Source organism: Bos javanicus, chromosome 18, assembly GCF_032452875.1.
Source record: "Bos javanicus breed banteng chromosome 18, ARS-OSU_banteng_1.0, whole genome shotgun sequence".
NCBI lineage: Eukaryota > Metazoa > Chordata > Mammalia > Artiodactyla > Bovidae > Bos > Bos javanicus.
This window is the reverse complement of record NC_083885.1, coordinates 8,376,046-8,390,098: the sequence shown is the minus strand read 5'-3', so window position 1 is coordinate 8,390,098 and position 14,053 is coordinate 8,376,046. Positions and strand designations below refer to the sequence as shown.

The 14,053-nt window shown below is 56.3% G+C and overlaps 1 protein-coding gene across 1 annotated transcript in view; it reads right to left on the bottom strand.

Moving 5' to 3' along the window:
• Positions 1-14,053, bottom strand: part of CMIP (c-Maf inducing protein) — a 212,911-nt gene that overhangs the window by 84,643 nt on the left and 114,215 nt on the right. The gene's annotated exons all lie outside the window — the stretch shown is intronic.

The window sequence follows — 14,053 nt, the reverse complement described above, 5'->3', positions numbered from 1 at the left end:
CTGGCGGTCCAGTGGTTGAGAGTCTGCACTTCCAAGGCAGGGGGCGTAGGTTCGCTCCCCGGTCAGGGAACTGAAACTCTGCACGTTGCACAGCAAGGCCAACCCTCCCCACCCCACCCCGCAAATGAAAAACCACCGCGGAAGGTGGGTGTGGGGTCTGCAGGAGCTCTCTGTGTGTCCCTGCAGCTTTCCTTTGCCTCTCAAACAGTCCTGATGCAAAAGCCTCACTAAGAAAAGCGCCCCGCTGCTGCTACCGCTCCTGCTGACGCTCTTGTCAGCATCGTGGACGGGCCCTGGAGCCCCTGAGGTCTCCGAGGGGTGCGGGCAGCCCGGGACTGGAAGACCCCCGGCCCTCTCTGGATGCAGGTGTCAGCCTGTGCAGGCCGAGGACCTCCTTCATCCTGGGTACTTTCACACTGCCGGGACGCTTTCACAGAGGACTGATAATTCCCTGGTAATCTGAACACGATGATCAGGGCTACAGCAGAGGAGATTCCTGCATGGGGTAAAGGCTGAGTTAGGTAGAAAGGAAAAATTAAATTCTCTGCTTGAGGAGAGCGAGGAAAACCCGCTCTAAGAGGAGTTCTTAAGAGAACATTAAGCAGATGACGAGTTATCGTACCGTGTGGCTCTGTTTGTATGACATCCTGGAATACGCGAGAACTACAGCGACGGCTCCGACCAGTGGTGGCCAGCAGGGGGGCGAGGGGACTGGTTACCGAGGGGCACGGGAGTGGGGGCACCTCTGGGGACGATGGAAACAGTCTGTCCCACGGTGGTGGGTTACCTGACCACACACACTCATTGAAGTCCACAGGCGCACACACGCAGGAAGTGGATTTCACCAAATGTAAATTACAACTCAAACCCGACTAAGAAAGGCAACGCATGAACGTTCAAGGTAATTTGGGAGAAATGATGAATAGGACGAAATCTCTCAGACAGAATCGTCATCAACACCGCTCACAAGCACTCTGGCAGACCGCCTGTGTTATTTTTTAACACCTCACTTTTTGAAGGTCCATACAGTTCTGTAACTTGCCTTTTCCCACACAATGCTGCAGCATATGCCCACCCCATCTTCGGAGCTGTTAAATATTCGACCCCTCCAGTCTCATCACCACTCCGGCCCCTCCCCCAGACGGCGCGGTGGTCCCGCTCCGTGCTCACACACAGCGCCACAATGGACGTCCCTGTGAAGCACGTTCTCCTGCCCCGTGTTTAGGATTACTTCCTTAGGCCGGATTCCCAGAAATGGAATTACTGGGACAAAGGGAGAACTGGGGAGCCCTGGCTAAGACCAGGGGCCTTTACCCCGGGCCACCAGCTTGGCTGGGTCCTGTGGGCTGCGGCGGGCCTGCGATGTAACTGCAGGGCAAGGGTACTGGTATCTCAGAGGCTGCGGGGGGCCCTTCTGCGGGGCGGGGTGGGGTCGGGGGGAGGTCCTTCTGAAAGCAGGGTCCTTGCACCTGGGGAAGCTGGGGGACAGGTCGGGGTGCCTCTGTCCTCTTGCTCTCAGAGACTGATGAGGAGCCAGGTGGGGGCCCTGTTGTAGACAGACCGGGAAGAGACCACGGCCGCCTCCCTACCCCATCACGTAGCACCTGGGCTTGTTGGAGGCAGCAGGGTCTGGAGAGATGTCACCAAGGTCCCCAGGGACCCCCAAACGCCCTCAAAGTTGACATTCAAACCCTGGACCTTCTTGGGTTTCCCGTGAGGCAGGGAGCAGGGTGACCACAGGCGCCCCGCCCCCTCCCACCCCAACAGCCTCTGACCTCGGCCCCTAAGGCCGGCAGGATGTCTCCAGGCTCCGCCTCCCCTGCCTCTCCAGGGAACCCCTCCCTCCCGCCCAGGGCTGCCTGCCTGCTGGTTTCCATGGGGATTTCTGTAGAGGCAAGTGAGAATCATGACGTCCGCAGGCCCCCAAGATGAGGCTCTGGGCTGATTCAAGACACAAGAAGGAAAACGGCTTCATGCACAAACACTCTCCAAGGCCCTGCATCACCATGGATCGCTGCAAACAGGTGGATCAGACAGAAGCACTCTGGCGTGCAGGGCCTGGCACACAGGCGGCCACTGGCCAGCTCCAGATGCCGACGCCAAGCAGGCTTTCATCAGTTATGGACATTTGGTCTGGGGTCTGGTGGTACCCCAGGAGCTCTGGGCCGCCTGCCCCGGGCCCACCGACCTCGCTCTGTCCCATCAACCACCCCTGCAATAGCCCAGGCCTCCCTGGGGGCCAGGAGGGGTCGCCCAGGGGGCCGTGGGATCGGCAGGACAGAAGGAAGAGCCACCGGCCCCTGGTCCCTGCTGCACAGACCTCGACAGAGCAGAGGCCAGGCCGAGAGGGCAGGCCCGGAGTCCGGGGCTGGCCAGGGCTGCTCTGCAGAGACAGTCAGGAGGCCCTTTTGGGCTCATTAATCACGAGTCCAGCCATGGCAGCTGCCCCCTTTTATGGCCAAACAGCTCAAGAAGTTTAATAATAGAGCTGAGGGCTGATACTTCCACGTTCAGACCCTTCCAGCCCCGGCCACTAGCGTGGGCATGGGAAGCCAGATGGAAACCAGGGCCCCAGGGGTGCTGTGCCACCCTGGGGCGTCTTTGATCCGAGTGGCTGATGGAGGCTCTTGAGGGCCAAACGCAAGAGCAGCACACGGCCAACCAGCAGGTGGGCAAACGTCCCAAGGATCACAGACGCCCCAGGCGCCTCCTCACTGACTCTTCACGAGGCCCCTGGGAACCGGGAGCGGCTGGTGTCCCCGGTAGAGGGGGCCTGAGGCATCACGGCCTGCTCAGCACAAAGGCCACGTCGCTGACTCAGAGGCCAGGTGTGGTCCACGGTGCCACATCCCCTGCCCGTTCCGTGAGACGATGGCCCAGGAGCCCCAAGGTGACCAGAGGGTGCAGGAGGGGGCCTCTCAATTAGGGCGGTGGGGGGAAGGGGTGTGTGTCACGGGTGCACACAGCTAACTACGGCACGGGGTGGTAAGTGCCCCGGTGCCGACGTGAGGTACAAAGGGCAGGCCCAGGGGGAGGAACACTCTGGAACACTGGGGAAGGCTTCCCAGAGGCGACCTTCGACCCAGTGGGCAGGGCAGTGCCAGGCACTCCCAGCAGAGGGAAGGGAGGGTCTCCAGGCCTGCGGTGTGCGGACCCCGGTCTCAGGACAGGGCTGGAAGACAAGGACTCCCAGGGAGGCCTGGGACAGGACCCCGAGCAGGGCTCAGCCTTGACTGTCCAACCCTCTAATTTCTGACATTCCCTTTTTTTTTTTTTTTTTAAACGAAGGCAGACCATATAAACAGCAAAATGGAAAAAAGCACAAATACTTGACTGCATTTACTTTTGTATAAGTCTAGGCCGAGCCTGCCCAGGTCAAACTATGGGCCATCTGCGACACCCCATGAGGCGGGCCCCCTCAAGCCCATCCTGAGGACTGCCTGGCAGTGTCTGCTCTTCTCGATCTGTCGCGAGAGCTGGGCCCCTGGGCTGCTGCAGCTGGAAGCGCACGCCCACGCGCCTGTGTTCTGCTCGGCATCCTGTCTGTGTAGACGTGTGCCCAAAGCTTCTTCCATCGCACGCCGTCTTCCTCCCTACGCACCCCCGCTGTCTGCGGACCCTTGTCTATTTGCAGTTTGGGGCTGCCGTGTAGGAAGATGCTGCACGGGGGGGGGGGGGGGGGGGGTGGGGGCAGGGGAACAAGAGCTCCCACTTGGGGAAATACCCGGAGTGGGGTTGCTCCTGGGCCACCGAGTAAACTGCTTTAAGTCCAAGAACATCGGCGTGTGGGGAGTTCCCGGGAGGTCTGCTGTAAACACAAGCTCGTCTAAGGGCCGCTATTCTCACATACCCACGCCTTAAGGAGAACACAATTCCTGAGTCTCGGGGGTGGGACCAGGTGGGGATGGAGCTCGGTTTTCTCAGGAGTCTTTCTCCCGGCCTCTGAGGACCGCAGGAGGCAGCACCCCCCTCAAAGCTGGACTCAGAGCCGCCGAGGACGTGGCCGGGCCGCCGAGAAACTTTCTCTGTGGCTCACGTGGCAGAAACGGACGTCCCTGTTCCCTTCAGGCCTGGTCTCCTCGCCGAGCTCGCACAGACGCTGCTCCAGGAGGAAAGGGCGTGTCTGTTCAGACTGGAGCGAGTGCAGAGCTAAAACTAACACTTTGGGATTGACGTGAGCGCTTAGCTCCCAGATCACAGGCCGCTGTCACGCAGGCCTTAATCCGCTTGCTGTTTCGGATGGAAGGATGTCGGCAGAGACAGGGGGGCACACGGCCATGTCCTTGCAGATGAGCCAGTTGATGGTGCGAGTCGGCCAGGGAAAGCTGTGACCTCGGACGGCCTAGAAACAGGGCCCCCTGGCTCTAGGGCCCTCTAGGCTGGCCCCACCCCGGCGCCATCCTGTGCAGTGCGCTCCTGAGGACAGGGACCTGCCCCTCTGCCTGCGTCCGCAGCAACTGTCCTGGTCGAGGGCCGTCTGCGCGCCCGTGCAGGTCGTCTTCCCACTGACTCCTTAGAAGGACCCACGAGATGGGCGTCACCGTGATCCCACGTTACCGCTAAGAAAACTGAGGCCCAGAAAAGCCACGCCGCCAGGCTTTCCAGGAGGCGCTAGCGGTAAAGAACCCGCCTGCCAATGTAGGAGACATAGGAGACCCAGGTTCAATCCCTGAACTGGGAAGATCCCCTGGAGGAGGGCATGGCAACCCCCTCCAGCATTCTTGCCTGGACAGAGGAGCCTGGTGGGCTACAGTCCATGAGGTCACAGAGTCGGACACGACTGAAGTGACCGAGCACACAAGCAGGCCGTGCAGCCCGTTACTAGTGCAGCCCGGACTTGCACTCCAGCCCTTCCATCTAAACCAGAGGTGGGGAAACTTTCCTGCAAAGGGCCAGACAGTAAATTCTTTAGGCTTTGTGAGTCACGCGGCCTCTGTCCTAACAACTCAACAGTGCTGCTGAGGTGTGCTGCAGCCACAGATGGTAGACAAATGACCGTGCCCGCGTTCCAATAAAACTTGATTAACAAAGACGGGCGGGGGACGGGGCAGGTGTGGCCTTGGCGCTGTTTCTGACTTAAACCACTCAAGAGGAGTATAAACAGGTGATGGACAGATGGACGGGAGAAAATGAGTGGACCGTTCTCTCTCCTCACTTTCTATCTAGGGTGATGTCAGCATATAACCTTTACACGTGGAAATTGTCTTTCACTTACGCTTTGTCATCAAAGAGAACTTCAGGCCCGGGTTCACCCCACTCTCAGCCTAAGAGAGAGAAGGAACTGGGCTCCTTTTTACGAAGCCTGACGATGCAAAGGTCTTTGCAAGCATCAGCGATCAACGCACTGAGGTGTGCGGCCCCGTTCCTCCCATTTTACGGATGGGCCTGCAAGGTGCCAGGAGGCAAAGTCAGCTGCAGGGGAGCCGTGGAACCCAGACTGGGGCCCCGACTCGTCTAATCCCCGGAATCGCTGCTCTGCCCTGCGATGCTGGTAACAAAGGCGGCCCTGGAGCAGCCACTGGCTTGCAGCAAACGGAAGAGGAGGGAAGAGAGGGCAGGGGAAGGAAGAGGCTTTTGGGGACGCAGAGCACGAGGTGCCACTGGGTCTCCTGCTCTGGACACCGGCTCTGACGCTACACAGGCTGCCCCGGGGGGCCTATTGTAATCCGCTGAAGTCACCACAGGCATGCCCGTCAAGCAACAAGTGGACTAAGGAAAAGCTCTAATTAGACATGCAAACATAGCAAAGAGAAAACGTGTGGCTGGTGCTGGCCCCCAACACATTGCAAGATCTGAAAGGCGGCCGATGACACCCTTGGGGGCGGGGCTGGGGCAGAGTTCTTCTCTCTGTCGGTTGTCATTCCAGAAGGTGCTGCCCCGTGCTAGCTGCAGCAAGGCGGATGTGGCCCTGTCTGGTCAGGGCTGCGAGGATGGCCTTTCGCATGCCGCTCAGGAGTGTGTGTGCTTTTGGGGTCCCCGGGAGGGGGCGGCACCGGGGCATGGCCGGCAGCTACTCTGGCCCCAGACATTTCTCAGCTCCTGCCGTCTCTGACACTCTGTGAGACAGAATGTCCCCGATCTGGAACAAGAACTTGCGAAAGGTGAGCAGGTCTTTTCTTGCAAAGAAAGAGAGAGACAAGAGACCCTACAGGCTGAGGGTTGTGGGGGTTAGTATGGCCTGGGGGTTGCGGGGGTTCTGCACTTGTCGGGACAAGTGCGGCTCTGAAGTTTCCACAGTTCAACTCCCTGGAATCCCAGCATGTGGCTGGCTCTCTCAACAAGGACTGAACGCTGCGAGTGAGTACTGGGCACCTACTGTGTGCCAGCAGCCTCACCATGGCCGAAGAACGCTGACAGTGACCCAACATCAGCTACCACAGCCCAGGGCAGAATAATCCAGATTCTAGGCAGATACCCGGACAAATCCACTACACCTTCATGCTTCTGAAATCAGATTAAAACCACCAAAGGATCGCTACACACCTACCAGAATGGCTCTTAAAAAAAAGATACTATCAGCACCTCACACACATCAGTATGGCCACAAGCAAACTAAAACCAAAACCCAGAATATGAACAAGTGTTGGTGAGGATATGAAGAAATCGAAACTCTTGGGCACGGCTGGTAGGAACAGAAAATGTTGCAGCTGCTGTGGAAAACACTTGGAGTTTTCTCAAAAAATGATACACAGAACCACCGTACGATTCAGCAGTTCCACTTCTGGTATACACCCCAGACAACTGGAAAGTAGTTACTCCACCAGGGAACAGATATTTGTACAGCAGATTCACAGGCGGCTGTATTCAATATCCTGTGGTAAACATAACGGAAAAGAGTATGACAAAGAACATGTGTGTGTGTGTGTGTGTGTGTGTATAAAACTGAGTCACTTTACTGTACAGCAGAAATTAACACAGCATTGTAAATCAACCATACTTCAATCAATTTAAAAAAAAAAAAAAAACGGATCTAGAAAATTCCAAAAAGCAAACCAAAAAAAGGACGGAAATTCGAACACACGCTGCAACATGTATGAACCTTGAGGACATTATGCCAAGTGAAATAAGACAGTCACAAAAGAGACAAATACCATATGACTCCACTTACTTGAGAAATCTAGAGTAGTCGGATTCGTAGAGACAGAGAGTAGAAAGACTGCCATGGCTGGGGGTGGGGGCGGGTGGTGGGAGTTGAATCAGTATGGAGTTTCAGTTCTGCAAGATAAAGAGCTCTGGAGAAGGATGGTGGAGAAGGATGGTGGTGACGGGGGCATGACAGCGTGAATGGACGGATGCCACAGAACCGTATGGCTAAAATGGTCAATTTTACATCATGCATATTTTACCACCACAACAAAAAAGACTTGGGGAAAATGATAATAGTCAGTGACAGTGCGATGAGGGAGACCAGCACTGCTAGTGAGAGCAGGAGCTGGTCCCAGCCCTTTGGAAAGTAACTTGCAGCGTTTGCGAAAGCCGACTCTCCCCTACCTTCTGCATTCCGGGACCGCCACTCCCAGGTCCCCCCAAACCAGACTGCCCCCCACACGTCACCATGTCCCCTGCATCACAGCAGCACTCCACAGGCACCCATCGATAGCAAGTAGCGAAATGAAGGGGTATTCACCCAGTGCAAAGCTACGCAGCCGTGAGAACAGGGACTACACATCTATGCAGCAGGGTGATGAGTTTCACCAACAGAAGAGTCTGTACTGTGAGAGTCTGTTTACAGAAGGTCCAGACGCTGGCCCAGGCAGGGGTCACTCTGGGGGAGAGGGGTGGCTGGAAGGGGACCCAGGAGGGTCTCGGGAGTGGCCACCCTCTTGGCCTAAGCCAGGGCACAGTGACAGGGACATGGCCGATGTGCAAATCCACTGAGGCGCAGGCTTAGGAGCTGTGGGTTTCTCTGTAGGTACTTTACACAACTCAACAGAAAACGTGTCCTTTGAAAGACAGGATTCCTTTGGACTGATGGTTTCCAATAACAGGACAAGACCCTGGTGGGGGCTGGCAGGATGACTGTGACACCTCCTCGCCAGGCACGCTGTATCATTCGACAGAGAGTGCCCACGTGTGCCGGGCACACCCCAGACTGGGGGGCGGTCATGGCGTGAGTCCCACCCCTGCCCATCGGCACAGCCCGCAGGCTGAGAAAAAGCTCTGTCCATGTGCACGCTGCACACGTCCTTCCAATGTGGGCAGATGCTGTTCCTAGGAATATAAATTTGTTGAGGAGCAAGACTGAGTTCGGGTATTTTATAAGCAAAATACATAGGGTGTCAAGTGGCTGCAAGTTCAAGTGAAACAAAAGCAGGGCGGGAGGGAGGCTGGGCTTTGGCGTGGCCACACAGTTTCGAAAGAAAGCTCAGAATGCGGACAGCATCACACGGAGATCCACTGGGACACGCCGGTTCCCGAGGCGAACCACCCCAGCCTGAGACAAGACCCCCAGATGGTGACAAAAAGGCCAGGCTAACCAGCTCCTCCTACTAAGGGTCAGAGTTCATGGAGGCAGCCCTTTCTAGGGGCCCCGTTGATTGACAGTCCTACCTAGAGCCTCTTAAGGAGGTTTAATCCATGAACAGGGAAGAAGAGAGAGAGAGGAGGGTGAAGGCGGAGGGTCTATCCTGCGAGATGGACTTGTGTGCTCTTCCTGGTCAGAAAACAAAAGCAATGCAAAGCCATGTTTCCATTTTTCCGCCTAAACAGAGAGCCGGGGCAGCCAGACGAGGCTCGGGCTGATCGGCATCTCTGGGGATTAAGGAGCCCCTTCTGTGAGACCCTTACCTGCCTCGTCTCACACAGCGGGCATCTGAGATTCTGAGAAGCCGCCAGCCTCCGGGAGGCAGGCAGGCTTAGGCAAATAAGCACAATCACTCTCAGGGAAGCATGGCTGGCAGCCACCGCCGGCGCCTTGCAAATCACAAGCGGGGACTCCTTGATTGTTCTGCCTCAGATCCTGCCTGGGGGCTGCAGGCTTCCACCCGAAGGTTCCAGGCTGTGTGACAGGCCAGCCGCTTGCGCACAGACCTGCTGACCCTTCTCCAGGGAAGCTGGGCCACAGGGCCAGAAGGGTCTCTAAGACGCGTGCAGGCTCCTGCTCACCACCCAGAGGTGGGATCTCGAGGACCACGGCTTAAAAGTCTGCTTCTGAAAAACATGTGTCCGCGTGAACACCTACACTGGGGTGCTTCCAGCAGCTTTCTCTGTGACTGCCAAAACCTGGAAGCAATCCACGTGTCTTTTAGCAGGTGAGTGGATATCGTGCGGTACATCCGGCACTAGAAGGAAATGAGCTATCAAGCCACGAAAAGACAAGGAGGAAGCTTAAATGCCTGTTACTGAGGGAAGGAAGCCAACCTGAAAAGGCTGCATACTGTGTAATTCCAACAATCTGACCTTCTGGAAAGGGCAGAAATCTGGAGACAGGGACAAGATCAGTTGTTGCCAGGGGCTGCGGGGAGAAGAGGTGAGGAAGGGATGGATTTTTTAGGGCAGTGAGAAGTGTTCTGTGTGATACTGTAGTGGTGGACACACGGCCATTACGTATTTGTCCACAGAACGTACACCACTAGAAGGGACCCCCCCCCCAGCCTCAGGCAGGCGACGGGCTTTAGGGGATTGGGGTGGCGTGTCTGTCAATTGGGATGAATGAGCCGCCTGGGCGGGGGTGCACGGGACAGACACAGGTACACAGGAAATCTCTGTACCTTCGCCTTGATTTGGCTGTGAACCTAAAACTGCTCTTAAAAAAAAAATGAAGACTGGAAAAAAAACCCCCAGAACCTGCTCCCCTGGCAGAAGAGGCTAGTCACTTCAGGAAGCCAAGTTATCTGGGATGTGGACTCCAGGGGTCTGGATCCCCATCCCAGCTCTACAGCCCACCGGCGGGGAGGCCTTGGGCGGCCAGCTCACCTTCTGTCGCCGCTAGGATGGTCACTGGGACCTTGATGGTTACGACGTGGACGTGGACACTTGGAAGCCAAGGAGTGTCTATGCAGTGGCGCTGGGGGTGCAGAGGTCAAGTGGTCCACCGAGTCCCGGTCCCTCGTGTCCAGACATGACGCAGGGAACCACCTCACAATCTGACCCTCAGGCATTCTCCCTACCAAACAAGACCTATCTGTGACGTATTAAACAGAAGTGATAGTAAAAATATTTAATAGCCGAGACAGCCTGGGAATGAACGCAACGGAACAGACACCAGCTGGAAGCAGCTGCTCCCACGTCCAGGTGCAGCCCACGGGACTCCCGCCTGTGGCAATGGGTCGTGCACAACCCCCTTCTCGCCTCTCTCTCTCCACCCAGCAGCATTCTGGACCACTGGTGTTGCCAAATCCAACGGAACACACTGTACTGAAAACCCCAAACCAACCAACTCTGTAAGTTTGGTCTTGAAGACTGTTCCCTTTTCCCTGGGTCCCAAGGGATGTATGTGAATGCCTGGAATTCAGCCATCGCCCCTCTATGGGTCATCTATCTGCTTGCTTCCTTTACCAACTTACAGCACCCACACTGACACCTTCTCATTCACCGTCAAGCAACTGCTCCAAGGAAAAAAAAAGTCTAGAATTAAGGATCTCTCAGTTGAGTGGGGCAATGGCACCCCACTCCAGTACTCTTGCCTGGAGAAGACCACGGATGGAGGAGCCTGGTGGGCTGCACATGGGGTCGCTGAGGGTCGGACACGACTAAGCGACTTGACTTTCACGCATCGGAGAAGGAAACGGCAACCCACTCCAGTGTTCTTGCCTGGAGAATCCCAGGGACGGGGGAGCCTGGTGGGCTGCCATCTATGGGGTCACACAGAGTCGGACACGACTGAAGCGACTTAGCAGTAGCAGCAGTTGAGTGGGGGAGTCATAGATCATCAGAAATCCATGGGTATGACACCGGCAGAATTGAAGGCATGGGAGTCCTGGGCAAGGTGAACTAACCAATGCAAATACAGGGTCATTCAAGAAGCTTTCAGAGATTATGAGCTACCTGACTTGGGTTTTGAAGGGTGAATAGGAGTTTATCTGGCAGAGATGGGAGACTGAGGGAGACGAGTTAGAAAAAACTATTACGATCCAGAGAGTTCCTCAGATGTCTGGCTGTAATTCCAAAGGACAACTGAGGAAGGTGGGATTCGATTCCCCAACACAAAAGACAGCGAGGGAACCAACATGCGTGAGCAGGCCTTGTAGAGAGTGACTCATTAGGTTGCCCCCAAAGATGGCTGTTGCTATGCGTCTGCAACTGGGCAACCAGGTGAGCCATGAACAAACTATGCCCCTCCGTTATCGACGCTGCTATCAGAATAGTCACATGTCGTCACTTCTACAAGGAAGAGCCGCACAGCAGTCCCAGCAGGTCTTCCCTCTCAGGCATAAAGGACCACGGGGGGACGTCTTGCCCTGTCCATCAAGAGCATTTCTAAGCCTGACTTACCAAAACAGTGGTGTGAAAGTCACCTTCCACTACTCAGCACCCTACTTAACACAATAGATTCCAAAATCCGACCTCTGAGGGACCCCTGAAGTCGGAAGGTTAGGTGCAGTGACCCCACTCACTACAAGCAGCTGTTTAGACCCAAGCAAACCCCACATCCCTTCTGGAGAAAGACAGACCCACACATAAATGACACAGTGACGAGCCGCAGGTGCTGGTGAGAGGGGGCAGGGACAGCCGAGGGCCAGAACGCCAGCTGCTCGTTCACTGAGCCCCTCGTCCACTCAACAGACCAGCAGCGCCCTGAGCCCTGTCCTCCAGCAGCTCACAGAGGACGGGGGCCTGGCGAGCTTGGTGTGGGGTGACACTGCAGAGCCGCACGAGGGCACAGACTCTCCGGCGGGCGTGAAGGAGAGGATGACCACGGGTTCTGCAGAGCTGACTCTGGGGAAGCGAGTCAGGAGTCTACTGGGACAAGGGGACGGAAAGGCCTCTGGGGCAGCTTCCGGGGTGGTGGGGAGCGGGTGTTACTGCAGGGCGGCTCCACAATGGGGGGCAGCTGTGAGACCAGAGAGCTGGGCTGGGCCGGGCCGGGCAGGCCCAGCTACAGACTCAGGCGGCGTCCTAGGCCTCTAGGCAGGCAACGGGCAGGCTGGCGACCCGGGCAGAGGAGCCGCCAGGGGCCAGGGAAGAGTCCTGAGCGCTGCTCAGTGAAGGGCATCTGCAAACTCTGTGGTTTGGCGTGAACTTCTCTACAGAATGGGCTGAACTCATACTGACGCAGGCGACAACGCAGATGAGCCTGGAAACACCACGCTAAGTGAAAGAAGCCAGACACAAGAGGCCTCCGAGCGTATGGCTCCATTTACACGAGACATCCAGAATGGGTAAATCCAGACAGACGGAAAGCAGATCTGTGGCTCTCGAGGGCTGGGGAGTGACTTAGCGAGCGCCGGGTAGGGGGAGGCGGGGTGGCAGGGGGAGGCAGGGTGCCTTTGGAGGTGACGAGACTGCTGTGGAGCCAGATAAACCGGGTGTCTAAGACACCGTGACGGTACAAAAGGCCACCAAATGGCTAATTGCATGTTATGTGAGCTTCACTTCAACTCCTAAAAAGTTCTGAATACATGTAATGAGTTCCAAGAACTTTCTAGACTGCAGGGCGATGGTGGAGCAGCTGGCCTGAAGCCTCTGCCCCCCTTTAGGTCTCACGTGAGGGTGTCTGGGCCCAGTGGCCGGCAGCGTTCCTGCTCTGGACGGGGCATCGGGGCAGGGGTGTCTCAGGGGACTCTTTCGGAGGCCATCTCAAGAGCAGAAAATCATCTCTTGGCACTGAATCACGTGTTGATAATTCAGATGATGGATGGCGCCGGGCTGGTCTGTACAGGATGAAGCCATGGTTATTTCCAAGAGCACCGGCCGGCCGGGTGGGACGAAGCGAGCCACTGCGTGTGACTGCAATCGGTTGATGTCAACAAGCTCTTAACTCCAGATCAATGGCCTCATCGATTTCCATGGAAAACTCTATGACCACACAAGGTAGAAACAGGGTCATTCTTCTGGCAGAGAGAAGGATGGTTTTATATGTGCACACACACACATGTGCATACACGCACGGGCACACACACATGGACACACATACACACACATACTGCCTGTACTCTGCTCAACATAAATAATCCCAAAACTGGATTAAGAGTCTGTTTCCTGAGCTTCAGACTCACAGTTTATTCATTCATCAAATATTTATTGAAGGCTTCCTGTGTGCCACAAAAGTGCTTCCAGACTGTTCTGAGTGTTTGGGGACACATCATCGAACGGAACAAGGCCCTTTGCCTCAGTGGACGGCTTACGCTCTAGCGATGGCCTGAGGGCACCACCCCCTTGATGTCCTCCAGGTTCCCCCAGATCACCACCCAAGCTGTGCCCACCCAGGGGGTCTCCCTGTGGTCTTCCCAAGCCTGCTATGTGGCAGCACCTCATCTAGGTGGCCTCCTGCAAAGTCTAATGACTGTATGACTCCCAGCCCTAAGCCCTGAAGTCAGTTCATCACCAGGGCCAGATCTTGCTGCCGCTCATCCCATCAACTGACCCGCACCTCCCCAGGCTCGCTCCTCCAGTTCTGCTGCCTCTCATTTTCCTTCTAGAACACGGCAAAGACTTCCCGGCCGGAGCTCCCGTTTCCAGCTTCCTCGTCCCACCTCTCTCTGAGGGGACGCCGCCACCAGAGGATGCTCCCAAAACGCACTGGCTTTCCTTGCCCCTCTGCCCCATGACTCTGGATAGCCCTGCTCTGCCTTCAGAGAAGAGCCCAGCCCTCTGGCCCTGCACCCAGGAGCTACCATGAGGTGTCTCAGATGCTCTGGTGTCTCCCGGAATCCAGAGCACCTGTGCAACATCTAAGAGCAGAGAGGAGCTTGGGTCCAAAGAAACTTATTTCCTCAAACCCCAACTGGGGGCAGTGGTGAAAAGAAGGACTCGGAGACAACAGGCCTTCTCTGGGGGCTCACCCCATTGCCCCCTCCTCCGAACTTCTGACCCGACTGTGGGAAACTCTACTGACGACTTTCATGGAGGGCTGGTCCCTCGCTCTGCCTAGGGACAAATATTCCCCATGATT